Source organism: Tamandua tetradactyla, chromosome 2 (assembly GCF_023851605.1).
Source record: "Tamandua tetradactyla isolate mTamTet1 chromosome 2, mTamTet1.pri, whole genome shotgun sequence".
NCBI lineage: Eukaryota > Metazoa > Chordata > Mammalia > Pilosa > Myrmecophagidae > Tamandua > Tamandua tetradactyla.
Genome location: NC_135328.1, coordinates 217,042,799 through 217,067,873, shown reverse-complemented (window position 1 = coordinate 217,067,873; position 25,075 = coordinate 217,042,799). Strand labels below are relative to the sequence as shown.

Sequence of the window (25,075 nt, the reverse complement as noted above, 5' to 3'; positions counted from 1 at the left end):
TTCTGAGCCACTCCCAACATGGAACAGTTCCCATTTTGTTGTTTTCCATCAATTTGTCCTTTGGTCCTAGGGCTTGCCCCCACAGAATCCTCAAAAGTGTGTTCTTCCCTTTATTTCTGGTTTGTTCATTAAGAATGACAAACATGAACTCTTTCCACATTAGGTATCCATCCCTCCTTTATCGCACTTTCTGCATCATAAGTTCAATGTCCTTGAGATCCAGAAAATGGAGGCAGGTCCAGTGGAATGTCCCAGCCTGAGTAGTAAGCTGCTCACATGACAGTCTCCGTCTTCCTTGCATTCAACAAAGAATACCTAAGCAACTTCTTATGTCAGATCAATGCTACTAGCAATGGGAATACAGTGGCATGCAAAGATGGTGTGCACTGAATCTGTGGTGGACCTCAGAAAAGTCACGTCCTTTAATCCTCATTCAATGTTGCTGGCTGGGAGCTTTTTGCTTGATCCCATGGAGATGTAACTCACCCAATTGTGGGTATTAACCTTGGATTAGAGGGAGATGTGACTCCAACCATTCCAGGTGGGTCTTGATTAGCTTACCAGAATCCTTTAAAAGAGGAAACATTTGGAGAGAGTCCATTTAGAATGACAAGAGCCACGAGAAGAGCCCAACCAGCCAGAGACCTTTGGAGATGAAGAAGGGAAACGCCCCTGAGAGAGCTTCATGAAACAAAACACCTGGAGAGGAAGTTGGTAGACATCGCCATGTTTGCCATGTGTCTTTCCAGTTGAGAGAGAAACCCTGAACATCACTGGCCTTCTTGAACCAAGGTATCTTTCCCTGGATGTCTTACATTGGACATTTCTACAGAGTTGCTTTAATTTGGACAATTTTACAGCCTTAGAACTGTAAACTAGCAACTTATTACATTCCACCTTTAAAAAGCCATTCTGTTTCTGGTATATTGCATTCCTGCAGCTAGCAAACAAAGAACAGATTTGTGTGAGTGAATGATGAGGATTCAACTTGGTAGGGAATTTTTATTCTAAAAATAACAATAGCTTCTGAGGAACAAACTACTGGCTTGGCTCCACTGTAACAAATGTAACCACTATAGTGGATCACTTAGAACCAAAGACACTGTGCCATAATGTAACTGGACACACTTAACCAACGGCATAAAAAGCTCTCAAGGACTGCTGGTACTCAGCAGCCCTAATACATAAGCTTCAAGTGCCTTCTGTAGCCCAGTGAAAAAAAACACAGGATTAGGGGAAGGAGACAGATTCTTATTATCAGCTTTGTCACAGACCAGCCGAGTTGAGGTTTCGTCAACTGGGCATAATAACACTAATCCTCAGCTGTGTCACAGAACACATTTAATGGAAAACATTAAATGAGAGACAATGTGTCAAGATACTCTGAAATGTAAAATAGCTATAAAACTGTACAATGGTATCATCATAGGGAGTAATATTTTAGATACCTGTCTCTAATCTAAGATAATTCAAACATCTGTATGGGTCAACAGAGCCAGTAATGCTGGTGACTAACCATACAGATGTCTTGTTACAGCCTCTGACCTCTCCAGAAATAGCAGGAAGAAAGAATGGGCTGTGTCACAAGAAGAAAAACATATTTCACATAATAGCCCAAGTTAAATCTGCTACACTCACTGTGTCTGACAAATCATTCCCTGCTTATTACTTTCTATAATTTAATATATATAAGTGCTTTACTGGCAAGCCTCTCAAAAGAATAAATAATACTTAATGACTGCCCACAGTTTAATTAACTCATAATTGAACTTCTCATGGACTGCTATAAACATTAAATTATATCCTTCCTCAAGCATGGATGGAAATTTTGTTTTAAGCTTTAACCCTCCTGTCTAAACAATTTTGAAATCTTAGGGAATCTGTATATCGGACAGAAGTGAGACAAAGAACCTTAAAGCCTGGTTATAAAGAGTGTTATTTTATAGAGAAAGGATGAGATTTCAATTTAAATAAGACTGAAAATATATACATGACAAAACACCTCATTTATATTACAGCAGTTATTAAACATCTCTGCATGTTGGGCAATCTTATTAGCATAGACTCTAAGAATCAGCACAAGGTTTCAAGTTTCTACTCTGGCTTCTCATTTTAGCTGCCATTTTCTATCTGCATGATGTTGCCAATAAATTTTTCTTCTGGCACGGCTCAGCTGTCAGGCACCTCTGTTCTATAATGAACTCATGAATTACATCTCCCTGCCCTGACATCTCTGGTCTCAGACATCAAAATATTGTTCTTTAACTGTAATTTATATCTTATGTTAAATGTCCCTTTTGCTGTGACCTTTTGAGATTAAATGGCACTTCATTTGGCAGTTTCTATACCACCCAAACATCTTTTTACAATTATAGCCATTATAAAAACTATAAAAATCCTATCTGAGTTAGACTTCATTCAGGCAAAATATTATATAACCACAATCCATTCAGAACATAGATTTCAAAGTCTTTCGCTCTACGCAAAATATGCTGTTTATCTACGTCATTAAATTTCTAAAATATTTAAAAGGAAAAAAGTAGGATTTAGAAAAAATCTTAAAATTCTTAATGTGGTTTTATTAATTCAACTATTAACATAAATAGAAAAGATCTAGTCAAATTCTGTTCAAGACAAAACTTAAGAAATTCCTCGTAAATCATAATTCACAGATGTCAATAAATTTTCAATCATACCTCCATCACCAACGACCTACTATCAAGCAAAAAATATGATGTAGACATACATTAACAAATAAAAATTAAACTGCAGCCACAGTATTTATTCTTGTTTTTTTTTTTTTTTTTTTTTTTTTTTTCCATTTCTACTCCAAATAATGCTATTTGAGCACTGGAGAGGACAAATTTGTCTAAATATTTTTTTTTTATTTATTAATTAAAAAAAGAATTAACAAAACAATTAGAAATCATTCCATTCTACATGTACAATCAGTAATTCTTAATAACATCACATAGTTGCATATTCATCATTTCTTAGTACATTTGCATCAATTTAGAAAAAGAAATAAAAAGACAACAGAATAAGAATTAAAACAATAATAGAAAGAAAAAAAAAACAAAACAAAAAACCTATACCTCACATGCAGCTTTATTCAGTGTTTTAACATAATTGCATTACAATTAGGTAGTATTGTGCTGTCCATTTCTGAGTTTTTATATCCAGTCCCGTTAACAGTCTGTATCCCTTCAGCTCCAATTACCCCTTCTCTCTTTTTTTTTTTTAATTAACGGAAAAAAAGAAATTAACCCAACATTTAGAAATCATACCATTCTACATATGCAATCAGTAATTCTTAACATCATCACATAGATGCATGATCATCATTTCTTAGTACATTTGCATCAGTTTAGAAGAACTAGCAACATAACCAAAAAAGATATAGAATGTTAATATAGAGAAAAAAATAAAAGTAATAATAGTAAAATCAAAATAAAACGAAACAAAACAAAACAAAAACCTATAGCTCAGATGCAGCTTCATTTAGTGTTTTAACATGATTACTTTACAATTAGGTATTATCGTGCTGTCCATTTTTGAGTTTTTGTATCTAGTCCTGTTACACCGTCTGTATCCCTTCAACTCCAATTGGCCATTATCTTACCCTGTTTCTACCTCCTGCTGGACTCTGTTACCAATGACATATTCCAAATTTATTCTCGAATGTCTGTTCACATCAGTGGGACCATACAGTATTTGTCCTTTAGTTTTTGGCTAGACTCACTCAGCATAATGTTCTCTAGGTCCATCCATGTTATTACATGCTTCATAAGTTTATCCTGTCTTAAAGCTACATAGTATTCCATCGTATGTATATACCACAGTTTGTTTAGCCACTCTTCTGTTGATGGAGATTTCGGCTGTTTCCATCTCTTTGCAATTGTAAATAACACTGCTATAAACATTGGTGTGCAAATGTCCGTTTGTGTCTTTGCCCTTAAGTCCTTTGAGTATATTCCCAGCAATGGTATTGCTGGGTCGTATGGCAATTCTATATTCAGCTTTTTGAGGAACCGCCAAACTGCCTTCCACAGTGGTTGCACCATTTGACATTCCCACCAACAGTGGATAAGTGTGCCTCTTTCTCCGCATCCTCTCCAGCACTTGTCATTTTCTGTTTTGTTGATAATGGCCATTCTGGTGGGTGTGAGATGATATCTCATTGTGGTTTTGATTTGCATTTCTCTAATGGCCAGGGACTTTGAGCATCTCTTGATGTGCCTTTTGGCCATTTGTATTTCCTCTTCTGAGAAGTGTCTGTTCAAGTCTTTTTCCCATTTTGTAATTGGGTTGGCTGTCTTTTTGTTGTTGAGATGAACAATCTCCTTATAAATTCTGGATACTAGACCTTTATCTGATATGTCGTTTCCAAATATTGTCTCCCATGTGTAGGCTGTCTTTCTACTTTCTTGATGAAGTTCTTTGATGCACAATAGTGTTTAATTTTGAGGAGCTCCCATTTATTTATTTCCTTCTTCAGTGTTCTTGCTTTAGGTTTAAGGTCCATAAAACCGCCTCCAGTTGTAAGATCCATAAGATATCTCCCAACATTTTCCTCTAACTGTTTTATGGTCTTAGACCTAATGTTTAGATCTTTGATCCATTTTGAGTTAACTTTTGTATAGGGTGTGAGAGATGGGTCTTCTTTCATTCTTTTGCATATGGATATCCAGTTCTCTAGGCACCATTTATTGAAGAGACTGTTCTGTCACAGCTGAGTTGGCTTGACTGCCTTATCAAAGATCAAATGTCCATAGATGAGAGGGTCTATATCTGAGCAGTCCATTCGATTCCTTTGGTCGATATATCTATCTTTATGCCAATACCATGCTGTTTTGACCACTGTGGCTTCATAATATGCCTTAAAGTCAGGCAGCGCGAGACCTCCAGCTTCGTTTTTTTTCCTCAAGATGTTTTTAGCAATTCGGGGCACCCTGCCCTTCCAGATAAATTTGCTTATTGGTTTTTCTATTTCTGAAAAATAGGTTGTTGGGATTTTGATTGGTATTGCATTGAATCTGTAAATCAATTTAGGTAGGATTGACATCTTAACTATATTTAGTCTTCCAATCCATGAACACGGTATGCCCTTCCATCTATTTAGGTCTTCTGTGATTTCTTTTAACAGTTTTTTGTAGTTTTCTTTATATAGGTTTTTTGTCTCTTCAGTTAAATTTATTCCTAGGTATTTTATTCCTTTAGTTGCAATTGTAAATGGGATTCATTTCTTGATTTTCCCCTCAGCTTGTTCATTACTAGTGTATAGAAATGCTACAGATTTTTGAATGTTGATCTTGTAACCTGCTACTTTGCTGTACTCATTTATTAGCTCTAGTAGTTTTGTTGTGGATTTTTCCGGGTTTTTGACGTATAGTATCATATCGTCTGCAAACAGTGATAGTTTTACTTCTTCCTTTCCAATTTTGATGCCTTGTATTTCTTTTTCTTGTCTAATTGCTCTGGCTAGAACCTCCAACACAATGTTGAATAATAGTGGTGATAGTGGACATCCTTGTCTTGTTCCTGATCTTAGGGGGAAAGTTTTCAATTTTTCCCCATTGAGGATGATATTAGCTGTGGGTTTTTCATATATTCCCTCTCTCATTTTAAGGAAGTTCCCTTGTATTCCTATCTTTTGAAGTGTTTTCAACAGGAAAGGATGTTGAATCTTGTCAAATGCCTTCTCTGCATCAATTGAGATGATCATGTGATTTTTCTGCTTTGATTTGTTGATATGGTGTATTACATTAATTGATTTTCTTATGTTGAACCATCCTTGCATACCTGGGATGAATCCTACTTGGTCATGATGTATAATTCTTTTAATGTGTTGCTGGATTCGATTTGCTAGAATTTTATTGAGGATTTTTGCATCTATATTCATTAGAGAGATTGGTCTGTAGTTTTCTTTTTTTGTAATATCTTTGCCTGGTTTTGGTATGAGGGTGATGTTGGCTTCATAGAATGAATTAGGCAGTTTTCCCTCCACTTCGATTTTTTTGAAGAGTTTGAGGAGAATTGGTACTAATTCTTTCTGGAATGTTTGGTAGAATTCACATGTGAAGCCATCTGGTCCTGGACTTTTCTTTTTAGGAAGATTTTGAATGACTGATTCAATTTCTTTACTTGTGATTGGTTTGTTGAAGTCATCTATGTCTTCTTGAGTCAAAGTTGGTTGTTCATGTCTTTCCAGGAACCCGTCCATTTCATCTAAATTGTTGTATTTATTAGCGTAAAGTTGTTCATAGTATCCTGTTATTACCTCTTTTATTTCTGTGAGGTCAGTAGTTATGTCTCCTCTTCCATTTCTGATCTTATTTATTTGCATCCTCTCTCTTCTTCTTTTTATCAATCTTGATAAGGGCCCATCAATCTTATTGATTTTCTCATAGAACCAACTTCTGGTCTTATTGATTTTCTCTATTGTTTTCATGTTTTCAATTTCATTTATTTCTGCTCTGATCTTTGTTATTTCTTTCCTTTTGCTTGCTTTGGGATTAGTTTGCTGTTCTTTCTCCAGTTCTTCCAAGTGGACAGTTAATTCCTGCATTTTTGCCTTTTCTTCTTTTCTGATATAGGCATTTAGGGCAATAAATTTCCCTCTTAGCACTGCCTTTGTTGCGTCCCATAAGTTTTGATATGTTGTGTTTTCATTTTCATTTGCCTCGAGGTATTTACTAATTTCTCTTGCAATTTCTTCTTTGACCCACTCGTTGTTTAAGAGTGTGTTGTTGAGCCTCCACGTATTTGTGAATTTTCTGGCATTCCGCCTATTATTGATTTCCAACTTCATTCCTTTATGATCTGAGAAAGTGTTGTGTATGATTTCAATCTTTTTAAATTTGTTAAAACTTGCTTTGTGACCCAGCATATGGTCTATCTTTGAGAATGATCCATGAGCACTTGAGAAAAAGGTGTATCCTGCTGTTGTGGGATTTAATGTCCTATAAATGTATGTTAAGTCTAGCTCCTGTATAGTAATATTCAGATTCTCTATTTCTTTATTGATCCTCTGTCTAGATGTTCTGTCCATTGATGAGAGTGGAGAATTGAAGTCTCCAACTATTATGGTATTTGTGTCTATTTCCCTTTTCAGTGTTTGCAGTGTATTCCTCACGTATTTTGGGGCATTCTGGTTCGGTGCATAAATATTTATGATTGTTATGTCTTCTTGTTTAATTGTTCCTTTTATTAGTATATAGTGTCCTTCTTTGTCTCTTTTAACTGTTTTACATTTGAAGTCTAACTTGTTGGATATTAGTATAGCCACTCCTGCTATTTTCTGGTTGTTATTTGCATGAAATATCTTTTCCCAACCTTTCACTTTCAACCTATGTTTATCTTTGGGTCTAAGATGTGTTTCCTGTAGACAGCATATAGAAGGATCCTGTTTTTTAATCCATTCTGCCATTCTATGTCTTTTGATTGGGGAATTCAGTCCATTGACATTTAATGTTATTACTGTTTGGATAATATTTTCCTCTACCATTTTGCCTTTTGTATTATATATATCATATCTGACTTTCCTTCTTTCTACACTCTTCTCCATACCTCTCTCTTCTCTCTTTTCGGTTCTGACTCTAGTGCTCCCTTTAGTATTTCTTGCAGAGCTGGTCTCTTGGTCACAAATTCTCTCAGTGACTTTTTGTCTGAGAATGTTTTAATTTCTCCCTCATTTTTGAAGGACAATTTTGCTGGATATAGGAGTCTTGGTTGGCAGTTTTTCTCTTTTAGTAATTTAAATATATCATCCCACTGTCTTCTAGCCTCCATGGTTTCTGCTGAGAAATCTACATATAGTCTTACTGGGTTTCCCTTGTATGTGATGAATTGTTTTTCTCTTGCTGCTTTCAAGATCCTCTCTTTCTCTTTGACCTCTGACATTCTAACTAGTAAGTGTCTTGGAGAACGCCTATTTGGGTCTAATCTCTTTGGGGTGCGCTGTACTTCTTGGATCTGTAATTTTAGGTCTTTCATAAGAGTTGGGAAATTTTCAGTGAAAATTTCTTCCATTAGTTTTTCTCCTCCTTTTCCCTTCTCTTCTCCTTCTCGGACACCCACATCACGTGTATTTGTGCGCTTCATATTGTCCTTGAGTTCCTTGATACCCTGTTCAAATTTTTCCATTCTTTTCCCGATAGTTTCTGTTTGTTTTTGGAATTCAGATGTTCCATCCTCCAAATCACTAATTCTATCTTCTGTCTCTTTGAATCTATCATTGTAGGTATCCATTGCTTTTTCTATCTTTTCTACTTTGTCCTTCACTTCCATAAGTTCTGTGATTTGTTTTTTCAGTTTTTCTATTTCTTCTTTTTGTTCAGCCCATGTCTTCTTCATGTCCTCCCTCAATTTATCGATTTCGTTTTTGAAGAGGTTTTCCATTTCTGTTCGTATATTCAGCATTAGTTGTCTCAGCTCCTGTATCTCATTTGAATTATTGGTTTGTTTCTTTGACTGGGCCATATTTTCAATTATTTGAGCGTGATCCGTTATCTTCTGTTTCGTCTGCACATTTAGGCAGATTTCCCTGGGTATTGGATCCAAAAGTTTGGAAGATTTTTCTGTGAAATCTCTGGGTTCTGTTTTTCTTATCCTGCCGAGTAGGTGGCGCTCGTGGCACACGTTTGTCTGCGGGTCCCACCAGTAAAAGGTGCTGTGGGACCTTTAACTTTGGAAAACTCTCGCCGTCCGGGAGGTTTGCTAGCCGAAGCGGCTTGGAAGAGTGCAAGCCGGCCCGGGGTCTGAACGTGGGGAGGGTCACTGGCTGCCGCAGCCCGGGAAAGCGCCTGTCCGAATTTCCTAGTCGGCCCAGGGCAACAAGCGTGGCGGGAGGGCGCTAGCGGCAGCGGCCGGCCCAGGAGAGTGCATGTTCCCGGGGAGTCACGGGTTTGGAAGGGGCCTCCCCCACCCGTCACCGTTCTCCGCGGCCTGGGGATTTCCGATCCAATTCTCTCAGTTGTTCCGGGGGGCTGCGCGTGGTGTGGGCGCCAGCCGCCGCGGTTTCAGGGGACCGCCTCTCCAATTCTCCCAGCCGGCCCGGGGAGGGGGAAGGGAGCGACTCCGGCCGCTTGCCGCCCCGCCCGGTGAATCCCGCGTGCCTCGGCGATCTCACCCGAGCTGCTTCTCTCAGCCAGCCAGCCGTTCCAGGATGGGGTACGCTGTATTTTTTATCTCTGTTGTGGCTTTGGGAGCTGTTCTGTATCGTTTCTACTCCCCTAGTAGCTGTCCTGGAGAAGAAACTAAGATCCGCACGTCTTACTAAGCCGCCATCTTCTCCGGAAGTCTAAATATTTTTATGAGAGCATATTTTAAAGATAATGTTTTAACTGCTGAGAGTAGAGTCCAGTCAATTTTCAGAAGGAAATACACAGTCCCTGAACCAGGCCTCTTTCCTTCCTTTCATCCAACATTTTGAATAGCAATGTTCCACGAATTCTGCCAGCCCGTGGAGTTTCATGGAAAAAAGGAGGGGGTACCATGTTTGCTGAGCATCGCATAGTGCATAGTGTGCTAGGAACTGTGCTACAGCTTTAAAATATGACTTCTTATTCCTACACCACCCTTTTGTGGCAAAAGTACTAAAGACGAAGAAATGAGAGGTTAAGTATCTTGCTCAAGGCCACATCTACAGTAAGCAGCAGAACTATGTTTTTACCATAAAAACATGTTCTAGGAGGAAGACTGAGAGTATACCCTAAAAATGTCTACACAGGAGGAGCACAGGGCTGGCAAATCTGATGGCAACAACAGGCAGAGGGACTGGTCCTTCAGCTGCAATGACATAACAAGCACATTATCTTTTCTTAACTGGGGTGGGATGTGGGTTGGTAGAAGGAAGAAGAGCACCAGCAACAGAAAGGAGGAAAGATACACATGTAAACAAAGTAACAATGAAACAAATGCTATCATAAAAACATAGAGAGTTCAAAGAATAGTGAAAGAGGTAACATTTACTCTGCCTGGAAAATCCAAGATGACTTCTTAGAGGAGGTTTTAAAGATGAACATTTGCGTAATATGACTAAGCTTGCCTATACTTAATGAACAGCAACAACCAAAAACAAACACACAAACCCCTATATTTTGAGGCACAAATAGTGAACCAAGATGGAGGCCCCTGTGGATCTGGAGTTGAAAAAGGCCTTCACAGAACTTCCAGCCAAAGTTATTGACACCCAACAGAAGGTGAAGCTTGTGGACATATAGACTGAAGGACTAAACAATGAAGAAACATGCACATCTTACCGAAGAGAGATTATAACTTTGGTAGATGAGATTAACATGTATGAAGGTGTAGAAAGAATGTTTGTCTCTCAGTCCAAGGAGGTAATTCACAACCAGTTGTTAGAGAAACAGAATATAGCAGAAGGAAAAATTAAAGATCTGGAACAGGAAAAATTCTATATTGAACGGAGTGTGAAGGAAGCTGAGGACAACATCTGGGAGATCTTGATGGCTCGAAAGTCACAGTAGGAACCCTCTAGGGGAAGTTCTTCCTCTGGACCTCTTCCCTTCCTGGGAAACTGCCTCTCTTCTGCCTAGATGGACATTTTCTCTGCATGGCCCAGGAATATTCCACCCCCACCTCCAACCCCATATTCTAAGTTAGTTGGAGTCCCTTGCAGATCTCAACTTTCTATTTTTTATCCTGGCTCTGTCTATCACCTATGCCCTAAGACACCCCCCTAACTCTCCTCAAGGTGGGTCAGGAACTCCCAGGAAAGGGAAGAGGAGAGCCAGGACAGACAAGGAAGCTCTGCTTGAATCTACTGCTAGACATGTAGCAAAATGTCTAGAATCACCAACAGAAGTCATCTGTACACCCCGGGAAAAAAAAAAAAGAGCCAACAGAAGTCACCTGTACACCCCCCCCACCGAAAAAAAAAGAAACAACCTATATTCTGGGGCATGTAAAAATAGGCGGTAATATGTCCAGGTAATTTCTCACAAATGAATTTCTCTAGGCTGATATAACATTGCCATATTTCTCATTCACAGTGAGTTCCCATGTTCAATAAGTACCTGGAAATTTGATGATCAATTTCTTCTGGCTATAGTATTTTTGAAGGTATAGAAAAAGGAGCCTCAATCAGCACGGAGATTATAAAATAATGCTGTCACTTCAACTGTGGCTGGTAAACTATTTTAAAAATACAGAACAAACCAAACTCTGAATGTTTTGGCAATTCTGAGGCTAAAAGCTGTTACTTTATTTGCTCAAACACAAACACTTGGAAAGACAGTTTGGAGTTACACAAAGTTAAAGTCTAAATGAGGCAGGGTTCTTGGCTTTGGCTTTGATTTGAATCCTAGATCTGTTTTAGCTATGTGCTATTAAGTGAGGTTCTCTTGAAACCTCAGTTTTCTCAGCTGCATAAAGGGAGAGTATGGTACCTATTTTGAAGGACTGTTGAGGATGGAAAGAAATATGAGCATGATCCTTGACTAAAAATGCATGGAGGGGGTCCAAGATGGTGGCTTAGTGAGGTGTGGAATTTAGTTCATTCTCCAGAGCACCTAGTAAATAACCAGAAACAGTACAGAACAACTTCTGGGGCCACATCAGTGACCAGACACACAGTATACACCAGTCTGGACAAGTTGTTCCAGCTGTGCTCCCATCCAGACCCTTGAGTCACCCAAGCCATAGATGCTGGTGCCCCTCCCCCACAGGCTGCTTTCCAGAGGGGAAAGGAAAGAGACTTTCCTTTCAGCAAGAGGCTGAGCTCAACTAAGCTCCAACTGTGGAATTACTAAACAAATTCAACTACTAAAAATAGGCCTCTGAACAAAAGCTGAGGTTACCCGTTTGTCCTGCCGCAGAGGGGGCAGGGCTGATGTAAAAAGGAAAAAAAAAAGTTTTTTTTTTCCCAGATCGGACACAACGAAATACTTCAAAAATATTTTCTGGGCCCTGAAGGAAAGGAGGGGGCACAAAGGACCTAGAGATACATGGAGCAACATACCAACTTAAGCTCTTGAGTGGCAAACCCGAGGAACATGGGTCCTGTTCTGAAAAGGATTTTTTTCTTTTCTTTTTTGTGGATATGTTTCTGGCTTGACTGCTCTTTGGATACAACTACAAGGCTTCTCAGGCTCCAACTGCCCCAGGCAAGAGCAGAATTAAGCTTGTCTGAAAGACAAAGAGGCTGGTCAGTTGAAAGAAAGTAATTTCCTGGATCTGTGGCCTTCCCCAGGAGAGGGGTGGGGCCCAGCTCAGGTAGAATCCCTCCCTCAAGGAATTAAGACCCCAGGTTCTGGAAAACTGAAGCCAGCCTACAACCATTTCTCTGCCTCGACCATGCCCAGCAGGGAGAACTGGCTGAAGTTCAAGGTACCACATCACTTGATGCTGGTGGGACCTATAGGCAGACAAGCACCACATACTGGGCAGGACAGGAAAAACAGAGTCTAGAGGCTTCACAGGAAAGTCTGTCAACCTGCTGGGTCGCATGCTCAGGGAAAAACTGATGCAGGTGACTCTCCTCCTGTGAGGAGGCCAGTCTGGTCTGGGGAAATCTATCTGCCATCTATAATACCTAAGTAGACCTTCCTAAGGAAAAAAAGAATGAGGGGTTGTGGCAGGCCTCAGTGACTCTGCAGGCTGAGTTCTCGCCTGTGATGCTGGAGAATCGTGTTCAATTCCTGGTGCCTGCCTCTGTGAAAAAAAAAAAGGCACCATACAGGTAGGGCAAGAGCAAAAACTGAAAAATTCTGATCTGTTAAACAAAACCTAAGTATAGGTCTATTCTAGACTTAAATAGAGGTCAAGAATAAGCTGAACTGAATGTCAAAGAACAGATAGACAACAAAGTCATCCAGCAAGAAAATCTTAGGTACAAAAGTGAAAGCAACCTCCAGAATAAACTCATTAAGGAGATTAAATGTCTAGACACCAGGAAAAAGAATGAATCATACTAGGAAAGTTGAAGATATGGCTCAGTCAAAGAAACAAACCAACAATTCAAATGAGAGGTTTTTATTAATTGAATTACAATTAATTCAGGATGTTTGAACAGACATGGAAAATCTCATCAAAAATCAAATCAATGAATTGAGGGAGGCTATAAAGAAGGGAAAGGACAAACAAAAGGAAGAAATTAAAAGTCTGAAAAAAACAAATCACAGACTTAGGTGAATGAAAGGCATAGTAGAAGAGATGGAAAAAAAACAATGGAAACCTACAATGTTAGATTTCAAGAGGCAGAAGATAGGATTAGTGAACTGGAGGACGGGATATCTGAAATCCAATAAGCAAAAGAAAATATGGGGAAAAGAAAGGAAAAATATGAGCAAGGACTCAGGAAACTGAAAGGAAAAATATGAGCAAGGACTCAGGAAACTGAAGGACAACATGAAGCACACAAATATACATGTTGTGGGTGTCCCAGAAGGAGAAGGGAAAGGAAAAGGAGGAGAAAATCTAATGGAGGAAATTATCACTGAAAATTTCCCAACTCCTATGAAAGGCTTAAAATTACAGATCAAAGAAGTATAGCATACCCCAAACAGAATAGATTCAAATAGACAAACTCCAAGACACTTACTAATCAGGATGTCAGATGTCAAAGAGAAAGAGAGAATTTTGAAAGCAACAAGAGAAAAGCAATTTATCACATACAAGGCAAGCCCAATACGACTAGGCATAGATTTCTCAGCAGAAACCATGAAGGCAAGAAGACAGTGGTATGATATATTTAAGATAGTAAAAGAGAAAAACTGCCAACCAAGAATTCTATATCCAGCAAAATTGTCCTTCAAAAATGAGGAGGAAATTAAAACATTTTTAGAGAAAAAAATCACTCAGAGAATTTGTGACCAAGAGACCAGCTCTGCAAGAAATATTAAAGGGAACACTAGAGACAGATAGGAAAAGACAGCAGAGAGAGGTGTGGAGAAAAGTATAGAAATGAAGACTATCAGTAAAGGTAAAAAGAAGAAAAATTAGATATAACATATAAAATCCAAAAGGCAAATAAATGGTAGAAGAAAGTACTGCCCATACTAGTGTTATTACTGTATTAATCCACGTTAATGGATTAAACTCCTCAATCAAAACGCATAGACTGGCAGCATGGATTAAAACACAGGACCCATCTATATGTTGTCTACAGGAGCATATTAGACCCAAGGACAACCATACGTTGAATATGAAAGGTTGGAAAAAGATATTTCATGCAAACAACAATCAGAAAAGAGCAGGAGTAGCTATACTAATATCCAACAAATTAGACTTCAAGTGTAAAACAATCAAAACAGACAAAGAAGGAAACTATGTATTAATAAAAGGAACAATTCAATGGGAAGATACAACTATCATAAATATTTATGCACGGAGCCAGAGTGCTCCAAAATACATGAGGCAAACACTGAAAAGAGAACTAGGCATATCTATCATAATAGTTGGAGACTTCAATTCCGTGCTCTCATCCATGGATAGAATATCTAGACAGAGGATCAATAAAGAAACAGAGAATTTGAATAATACAAAAAATGAGCTAGACTTAACAGACATTTATGGAACATTACACCCCACAACAGCAGGATACACCTTTTTCTCAAGTGCTCATGGATCATTCTCAAGGACAGACCATATGCTGGGTCACAAAGCAAGTCTCAATAAATTTGAAAAGATTGAAATAATACAAAACACTTTCTCAGATCATAATGGAATGAAGTTGGAAATCAATAATAGGCTGTGTGCCAGAAAATTCACAGATATATGGAGGATCAACATTACACTCTTAAACAACCAGTGGGTCAAGGAAGAAACTACAAGAGAAATCAGTAAATATCTGGAGGCAAATGAAAATGAAAATACAACATACCAAAATTTATGGGATGCAGCAAAGGCAGTGCTAAGAGGGAAATTTATTGCCCTAAATGCCTATATTTAAAAAGAAGAAAGAGCAACAATCAAGGAATTAACTGTCCACTTGGAAGAACTAGAGAAAGAACAGCAAACAAACCCCAAAGCAAGCAAAAGGAAAGAAATAACGAAGATTAGAGCAGAAATAAGTGAAATTGAGAATATGAAAACAATCAAGAAAATCAACAAAACCAGAAGATGGTTCTATGAGAAAATCAGTAAGACAGATGAACCCTTAGCAAGGTTGAGAAAAAGAAGAGAGAGGATGCAAATAAATAAAATAAAAAATGAAAGAGGAGACATAACCACTGACCCTGCAGAAATAAAGGAGGTAATGAGAGGATACTATGAACAACTTCATGCTAATAAACTAGACAGTGTAGATGAAATGGACAACTTCCTACAAAGGCATGAACAACCAACACTGACTCAAGAAGAAATAGACAACCTCAACAAACCAATCAGAAGAAAAGAAATTGAATCAGTTATTAAGAAGCTCCCCCAAAAGAAAAGTCCAGGACCAGATGGCTTCACATGTGAATTCTACCAAACATTCCAGAAAGGATTAGTACCAATCCTGCTCAAACTCTTCAAAAAAATTGAAGAGGAGAGAGAGGAGGGAAGGCTACCTAACTCATTCTACGAAGCCAACCTCACCCTCATACCAAAACCAGGCAAAGATATTACAAAAAATAAAAACTACAGACCAATCTCTCTAATGAATACAGATGCAAAAATCCTCAACAAAATTCTAGCAAATCGAATCCAGCAGCACATTAAAAGAATTATACATCATGACCAAGTAGGATTCATCCCAGGTATGCAAGGATGGTTCAACGTAAGAAAATCAATTAATGTAATATACCATATCAACAAATCAAAGCAGAAAAACCATATGATCATCTCGATTGATGCAGAAAAGGCATTTGACAAAATTCAACATCGTTTCTCGTTGAAAACACTTCAAAGGATAGGCATAGAAGGGAATTTCTTTTGTTGCAACTCTTTCATTGCTCACTATCTCTAAGCCCAATTTAGAGGCTTGCTTCTGTGAAGCTTATGTAGGTAGCAGAGAAGCTTAGACTACCTATAGGCATGCCTAAGAGTTACTTCTGGAGGTCCTCTGTTGTTGTTGCTGTTGCTCAGATGTGACCTCAGTTTCTCTAAGCCCTGCTCTGCAAGTGAAATCACTGCCCTCCCCCCCTATGTGGGACATGACATCCAGAGGTGAAAGTCTCCCTGGCAATGTGGGAGAGGTCTCCCAGGGATGCACACAGACTTGGCACTGTGGGATCAACAATTCCATCCTGACCAAAAGGGGGAAAAGAAGGGTAATTAATAAAGTATCAGTGGCAGAGAGAGAGTTCAAATAAAATCAAGAGGCTACTTGTGAGGTTGCTTTTAGCCAAGCTTCACGTAGACCTTGCTACCTATCATAACCTGCCTACCCACAACCAAGACCATTCCAGCCAATCCTAAAGATCACCTGGGGCAATATATATAAGATTCCACAAAGGTTCCATATACTAGAGTAACTTTCCAGAAATCTTCAACTTCTAGATGGGCCCCTGGTCCAGATAACCCCAGAAATCAAGCCCAGCCTCTCCAGAACATCATATAGTTCCACCTCCCTACCCCATATTAGTGACAGACTCTTTCAGTATCAAAAATTTAGAATTGCCATAGCCCAAACAATCCTAAAGAGAGGTATAGAAAGATCAAAGATGATGGTGGGAGTTATACAGTGAAGACATGATTTAACAAATGAATATGAAGCTGAATCATTAAACTGATACCTCTTTTAGTCTCTAGTATTTTAGAGCAGCTAGAAGTAAAAACCTAAAATTGTAAAATTTTAACCCATGTCAAAGTCTGAAATAAGTTCTACAACTAATTGTGGTGCTGTGTTTTGAAATTTATAGCTTTTTGTATATATATTATTTTTCACAAAAAAAAAAAAGGAAAAAAAAAAGGCAACTGTGATGATAAAAAAAATATTTAAGCCCTCCAGCCTCCTATATTTTGGAGCAGATAGAAGGAAAAATATGAAGGATTATATAGTAGCCCATGACAAACTCTGGGATCTGTCCTGTAACTATTTTTTGAAGAGTACTATGAAAACTGCTGCTTTTTTATTTCTTTGCTTTGTGTGTATTTATACTATACAATAAAAAAAGTAAAAAAAAAAAAAATGAGTAGATGAAAATACTAGTGGTCAATGAGAGGGAGAGGTAAGGGGTATGCTATGTGTGAGTTTTTTCTTTTTTCTTCTTATTTCACTTTCTGGAGTGATATAAATGCTCTAAAGAATGATAACGGTGATGAATATTGTGATGATATTGTGAGCCACCGATTGTACACCATACATGGAATGTTTATACGTTAAGAATGTTCATGATTGTACATGGTTTTGGTTTGATAATATAAAATAAATTAAATTAAAAAAATAGAATAAACCCTAAAAATAACAACAACAACAACAAAAATGCACGGGATTGGATAACTGTCATGAGGAAATAGCATAGAGAGAAGAGTTAAGGCCCAAAAACTGAGGAATAAGAATTTTAAGTAGAAGACATACTCCAAAAGTCATGTGATGACTCTAGGAAGTACATTTATCTTTTAAATTAACAAACAGGCTTTGCCTTCCTAAATGGTGTCTAAGGAAAGTGTTCTAGTTTGCTAGCTGCTGGAATGCAATATAAGTTGCTAGTTTACAGTTCTAAGGTCGAGAAAATGTCCCAATTAAACAAGTCTACAGAAATGTCCAATCTAAGGCATCAAGGGAAAGGTACCTTGGTTTAAGAAGGCTGATGAAGTTCAGGGTTCCTCTCTCATCTGGAAGGGCACATGGTGAACACAGCATCATCTGCTAGCCTCTTCTCCTGGCTTTCTGTTTCATGAAGCTCCCTGGGAGGCATTTACCTTCTTCATCGCCAAAGGATGCTGGCTGGTGGACTCTGCTTCTTGTGACTATGTCATTCTGCTCTGCTCTCTCTGAATCTCTTTCATTCTCCAAAATGTTTCCTCTTTTATAGGACTCCAGAAACTTATCAAGACCCACCCAAATGGGTGGAGATATGTCATTTAATCCAGCTTAACAACCACTCTTGATTAAATCACATCTCCAGGGAGATGATCTGATTACAGTTTCAAACATACAGTATTGAATAGGGATTATTCTGCCTATATGAAATGGGATTTTGATTAAAACATGGCTTTTCTAGGGTCCATACAAACTTTCAAACCAGCACAGAAAGTGAACAAGTTTTACTCACGAGAGAATGAAAAATGGCACTGAGAAGGGAAACAACAGAGAAGTTGGTAATTTATTAGGAAACTACAGGAATTCATAGTCAGAGGAAACAGGCAAATCAGTAGAGAAGGGTAACACATTGTTCTAGGAAGAGCAGCAGTCTGGGGAGAAGAGAATGAGAGTTTTCTCTTTGTGTTACCTGTAACAGAGGGGCGGAAGTAGGTAACTCTTGGGACTTCCTAACTTTTAACATTTTCCCACAGTATAAAGACATTTTTTTTTAAAGGCAAAGTACAAAGGGATATCTTAAGCAAAATAAATAAACAGTAATATAATTAATTTTAAAAATAAACAATATAGCCACTGAATTAGGCCAAATTTCCCAGGCCTAATATATATCAACCACTGCACAGGATTTATTTACAACTTAGGTCATCAGAAAAAATTATGGAAAATTAATCATTTATACAATTAACACGTATATAGCCTCACTTCTTAAGAAACAAAACCTTTCCTCCTGCTGTTTGTATGTGAGTTCTGCCACAGAACATAAAGAAGGCAAGGATGTTGATGATCTAAGCCACTGTTCCCAATGGGAGGATGACCCCTTAGAACTCAGCAAATGAATATACTGATGATAAAACTCAGCTTAATGATAAGGATGACTGCAACTGTGGCCACAAACAGAAAATGTACTAACAGATTAATGAATCTAGAGTCTTTATGCTGCTTTTCTGAATAATTATGCGTCAGTTTAGAAAGACCTATGTTGGGTCACAAGTGAAAACTAAAACATATTTTTACTTATTCCTAGTATCCTCAATAGTCTCAAAAAGGGGAAAAAACAAAAACAGGAGAAATAAATATGTTGTTTAAATAGAGAAAGCCAAACATACGCTTTCTAGTATTTTATAAATTTAATGTCCTCAAATGTCAAGGAAATACCACTATCACTACTAAACAAATTTCTAAATTCTTAATATCAGAAAGCACGTACTTAAATCTAAATAAATGAAACTCATGAAAAAGGACAAGAAATAAACTATCATGAAAAATAAAAACCACTGTAATTTATTTTGTAACACTTTATATAATAATGAAGTACATTTTTGGTAGCCAGAAAAATGATCAACATGACATCCCTGTCAAATCCCTACAACATGTGAAAGTGACCTTGTTTGGAAAAGGGTCTTTGCACATGTGATTAGTTAAGGATTTGGAGATGAGGAGATAACCTTAGATGATCTGGGTGGGCCCTAAACCTGATGACAAACATTCATAAAAGAGAGAGAGAGACAAAAGAGAAGACACAGATACCCAGAGAAGAAAGTGATATCAGGGTGAGCAAAGGCAGATGCAGTTACAACCCCAGGAATGCTGGCAGCCACCAGAAACTGAAAGAGGCAAGGAAGGGACTCTATCTTATGGAACCAGAGGGAACATGGCTGGTTGAAAATCTTGATTTCAGATTTCTGGCCTCTGGAATTATGAAAGAATATATTTCTGTTCATCTAACCACTAAGTTTGTGGTAACTGTTATAGCAGACCCAGGAAATGAATGTACCAACCTTCAAATTTGGGGGGTATTTCAGTTTGCTCATGTTGCCAGAATGCAAGATACCAGAAAAGCATTGACTTTTACAACCTAATAACTAGGTTACAAATTTATAGTTCTGAGAACATGAAAATGTCCAAATTAAGACATCAATAAGAGATACCTTCACATAAGAAAGACTGATCACATCCAGGGTTTCTCTGTCACATGGGAAGGCACATCACAACATCTGCTGGCCCTTCTCTCCTGGGCTGGTTTTCAAAAATGGCTCTCTCAGCTTGCAGATCTCGCCATGTGCCTTTCCAGCTGAGAGAAACTCTGAATGTGATTGGCCTTCTTGAACCAAGGTACCTTTTTCTGGCTGCCTTAATTTGGACATTTTCATGGCCTTAGAACTGTAAACTTGCAATTTAATACACTGCCCCTTTAAAAACATTCTGTTTCTGGAATATTACATTCTAGCTGCTTGCAAAGCAGGACAGATTTTGGTACTAGAAGTAGGGTGCTGCTGCAGTCTGCACATACCAAACATGTTGAAACAGCTTTTTAAATGGATAAGGGGAAGATTTGGGAAGAACTGTGAAGAGTTTGATAGAGAAGGCCAAGAATGCTTTGAAGAGACTGTTGACAGAAATGTGGACTCTAAAGATATCTCTGACAGGGCTCTAGACAGAAATGAGGCATGTGTATTATAAAATGGCAGATAATCTGGCAAAACTGACTAGTGAATTTGGCTGGAAAGCAGATTTGAGAATCCACGAACTTGGATATTTAGCAGAAGAGATTTCCAAATTAAATGTGGAAAGTGCAGAATATATAAAGAAGTCCTACAACTCAACAATAAAAAGACAACACAATTTCAAAATGGTTACAAGACTTGAATAGACACTTTTCCAAAGAGGAAATACAAATGGCTAAGAAGCACATGAAAAGATGCTTAATGCCACACGCTATTGGGGAAATACAGATCAAAACCACAATGAGATAACAAATGCAGATTAAAACCATCTACTACAATGGCCACTATTAAACAAACAAAACTAGAAGTGACAGCAAGGTTGATAAATTGGAACACTTTTTCACTGCTGGTGGGAATGTAAAATGGTATGACTGCTCTGGAAGACAGTGGTTCCTCAGGAAGCTAAGTATGGAGCTGCTGTATGATCTGGCAAACCTATTGTTAGGTGTATACAAAGAAGAACTGAAAGCAAGGATGGAAACAGATGCTTGCTCTCCATTGTTCATAGCAGCATTATTCACAATTGCTAAAAGATAGAGACAACTCAAGTGTCCATCCACAGAGAAGTGGATGAAGAAAATGTGTTATATACATGCAATGGAATATTCATCTGCAAGGAGAAATGAAATGCTTAGGTATGTGACAACATTGATGAGCCTTGAGGATATGTTGAGTGAAATAGGCCAGACACACAGACAAATAATTTATGACCTTAGTAGTATGAACTCATTATAATGAGCAAATTCACAGAATTAGTATCTAGAATATAGGTAATCAGGAGATAAGATGGCATAGTGAATGGGGAGGTGATGCCTAATTTGTGCAGAATTTTTAATAAGATTAATTGTAAATGGAAATGAATAAAAGTGATGGTAACACATTATCATGAGTGTAATTAACAATGCTTGTGTGTGATTATGGTTGAAATGGGAAGGTATGTGTTGGATATGTCACTAGAGAGGAAGCTACAGGATGAAACATGGGACTGTGAAACAGTGAATCCTGTTGAGGACAATGAATGTGGTTAATAGTACAAATAGAAGACTGAACTTACATAAACTAGAAAAACGCATGTCATTGTTACAAAGTGTTGATAATAGGGTGGCATATGGGGAAAAAATAATAGACCTAATGCAAACTATGGCACTTGTTAGTAATATTTTAATATTCCAGCATCGACTGTTACAAAGTTACTGCATCAGTGCTAAGTGGCAATAATGGGGGGGCATGCAGAGTATGGGGTTTTCTTCCTGGAGTAATGAGATATTCTAAAATCGATTGGGGTAATGCATGCACAACTCTGATTAACACTGAGAACCATTGATTGTACATGGTGAATGGACTGTATGGTGAGAATAAAATAATTTTTTTAAAAATAAAATATCACTATTTTGCAACCCTATTTAAATTAATAGATCTGGGCATTGATTATGAACATCAACTAACATCAGAAAAGAAGTTGCAACCAGACATTGCATACCTCCTGTCTGAAGAAGAGAAAACCAGTATGAAATTGGTCCAAAACAACTTGGATTTCTATACTACCTTGTAGGAATTTAAGGGCCTTGAACATCAACCTCCCAATCTGACTCAAAGCTCAGGAGGACTTTGAAGATGTGACAAACTCTCTATTGGCCAACCTTGAACCTGAAGTCTTCCTACATGGCTACTGAACAAAATTCCCAGAAACATTCCATAGCCCCTCATCTTTTCTCCTCAGAAATGTTAAGAATCTGAGCAAGTTGACTCTCACCCTGCCACACAATTCCTTTAATCTCTACCAGCAGATCCATTCCAAAAGGATAGAGGAAAGATCAGAGGGGAAAAGAGAAATAACTTTTCCTACTAGAGGAGTGGAGTAGGGACATCTCATCAAAAAGAAATGCTTCAGAGAATGGCAGTAAAGCTGAAATACTTCTACCTCAACCAGTCTTATGTGTTTGAAAGGGAACTAGCAAGCACTTGATATGAGAGAGTTCAGAATGGATCAAGAAATAAATCGTTCAGATGTGGCTGTCTTTTTCCCTATACCATAGTTAGGGCTTTCTTCTGAGAATGCTAGAATGGGGATTAATTATGATGTGGAGTCAATTTAGCCAGAACAGTCAGGCTAGTACTTTTCTTTCTGGCTAGTAATTTTAGGATCACTATGAAGCAGGCTGTGAAACCTGTATGCTATGACAGACTATAGGTCCTTAGGCCCTAAGAGTTCTGTGATATAAATTGTCTTCCTAGAATCCTATGTTGACACTAGTTTGTAAGAAAACTGTATAGTTTGAATGCCTTCTGATTTCTAAACTTTTCTACTTTTATTGTATAGAACTTATTAAAATTGAAATTCAAGTACCAAAAAAAAAAAAAATGTGGAAAGTGCAGCCTAGTTTCTTCTCGCAGCTTATAGTGAAATGTGACAGGAAAGAGATAAGCTAAGAACTAAATTCTTAGGTATAAAGAAATCAGAAATTGATGGTCTGGAAAATTTTGGGCTTCCAGAAGGTGAGACCCCAGAGACTAGTGTCCCACATGAGGATATGACCAAACATGAAGCCATCAGCCATTACAGCACACAAGCAAGGATTGGAGATGGAGTTGACCAGGAAGAATTTGGGGAAAGTCCTTTTGTCTAATGGACATGATTCCAGCCTATTGCATAAGAAACCAACAAGAGTCCTCTGGGATCTGTATTAACAGAACCACTGCTAGTCTAGACTAAGAAGGGCAAAAAAGGGACACAATGGAGGAAAAATAACTTCAGAGGCAGAACTATGGGAGCTAATGTCTGAAGTCAAGAAACCACAGGCCAAGCATTTGGAGAGGTTGAGTTTGCCCTGAAGGCAGAGAGTGGGCCTTCCACCTCCTTGCAGTTAAAAAGTTGTGCAGCCTCAGGCTTTGGAAAGGGTGGAGTACATTCCATGGGGATTGGGGAGAGCCTGGCTGCCACCCCACTGTTCTGGACAGTATAAGCATGTGCCCTGGAGATGGCAGAAAGCCCGGGTGAGGCCCTGAAGCTTGGAGAAGGTGGAGCCCAGAAGAAGGTGGTCTCTGCAAGGTCCCCTGAGGTTGCATTTGGAGAGAGGAGGGCTGCTGCATAGGTCTTTGGAAAGAGTGGGATTGCTGTTTTTCAAAGCCCCCAAAATAAACGACTCTCAGGCTTTGAAATCTAATGGAGTTTGTCCCATACTGCTTGGGATCAGGGACCCCTGTGTTCCTTCCAATTCCTCCATAAGGAAATGGGAATATGTATCCTGTGACTGTGCCTCCTTTGTATGTTGGCAGCAAATAACTTGTTCTGAGTTTTACAGGTCCAGAATTAGACGAGAATTTTGCCTTAGGACAGATCATGCCTATAGCTGACTTTGATGAAATTTTGTACTGTTTCTAACATTGTATTATATTTGTATTGTTACTGAAATGGCTTAAAGCTTTGTGGTATTGTGATGGAATGGGTGTACTTTGCATTTGGAAAGAATATGTCTTTTCAGGGTCCAAAGGATGTAATGTGCTGGTTTGAATTTTTGTATTCCCCAGAAAAGCCTTGTTCTTTAATTCTCATTCAATATTGCTGGGTGGGAGCTTTTGGATTGTTTCCATGGAGATGTGACCACCCAATTGTGGGAGGTAACTTTTGATTAGATGGTTTCCATGGAGATGTGTCTCTACCCATTCAAGGTGGGATTGCTTACTGGAGCCCTTTAAGGAGGAACCATTTTAGAAAAAGCTTGTGAGCCACCTGAACTGACAGGGTCAACAGAACAGGCAAAGCCCTAGAGAAGCTGCTGAAGAGAAAGCCAGCAGATCTCACCATGTGCCTTTGCAGCTGAGAGAGAAACCCTGAATGTGACTGGACTTCTTGAACCAAGGTTCCTTTCCCTGGATGCCTTAATTTGGACACTCTTATAGCCTTAATGCCTTACATGCCTTAATGTGAACATTTTCATTGCTTTAGAACTATAAACTTGCAACTTAATATATTTCCCTTTTTAAAAGCCATTCCATTTCTGGTATATCGCATTTTGGCAGCTTGCAAACTAGGACAACCCATAAGAATGGATTAAACAAACATGGCTTTTCTGGGGTACATAACGGCTTCAAATCAGCATAGGCTAGGATAATTTTACAGAAACCTACACTCTTCAGATGGGTGCCTGGACCAGAAAAGTCCAGAAACCTAGAGATCCCAGTCTCTTTAGAACATCAGCTAGTTTCATCTTCCTACGCCATATTACTGACAGCCCCTTTCAACATGAAAAAGTTAAAATGGGCATAGTCTAAATACCCCTAAAAAGAATGGAAGAAAGATCAAAGGTGATGGTGGAGTTATACAGAAAAGGTAGGGTTTAACAAATGAGTATGAATGCTGAATCATTATAGTGATATTTCTTTTAGCCTCCAGCACCTTAGAGCAGCTAGAAATAAAAACCTAAAATTGTTGATTGAAACCCATACCAAATACTGAAATCTGTTCTACAAGTAATTGTTGCACTGTACTTTGAAATTTATTGCTTTTAGGTATGGATTATTTTAAAAGAAGGAGGAATATAATGGAGAAGATAGGATTTAACAAATGAGTATGACTGCTGAAATATAGGATATTTCTGGCAGAAATTCTATAAACTTAATGTTTTAGAACAAATAAGAG

At 38.3% G+C, this 25,075-nt stretch overlaps 1 protein-coding gene, 1 long non-coding RNA gene and 1 pseudogene across 10 annotated transcripts in view; 2 read left to right on the top strand and 1 right to left on the bottom strand.

Moving 5' to 3' along the window:
- Positions 1-25,075, bottom strand: part of RERE (arginine-glutamic acid dipeptide repeats) — a 636,739-nt gene that overhangs the window by 135,878 nt on the left and 475,786 nt on the right. The gene's annotated exons all lie outside the window — the stretch shown is intronic.
- LOC143674976 (uncharacterized) overlaps positions 1-25,075 on the top strand; it is a 95,012-nt gene that overhangs the window by 48,788 nt on the left and 21,149 nt on the right. The window lies entirely within an intron of this gene.
- LOC143674964 (prefoldin subunit 1 pseudogene) lies at positions 9,623-11,697 on the top strand (annotated as a pseudogene).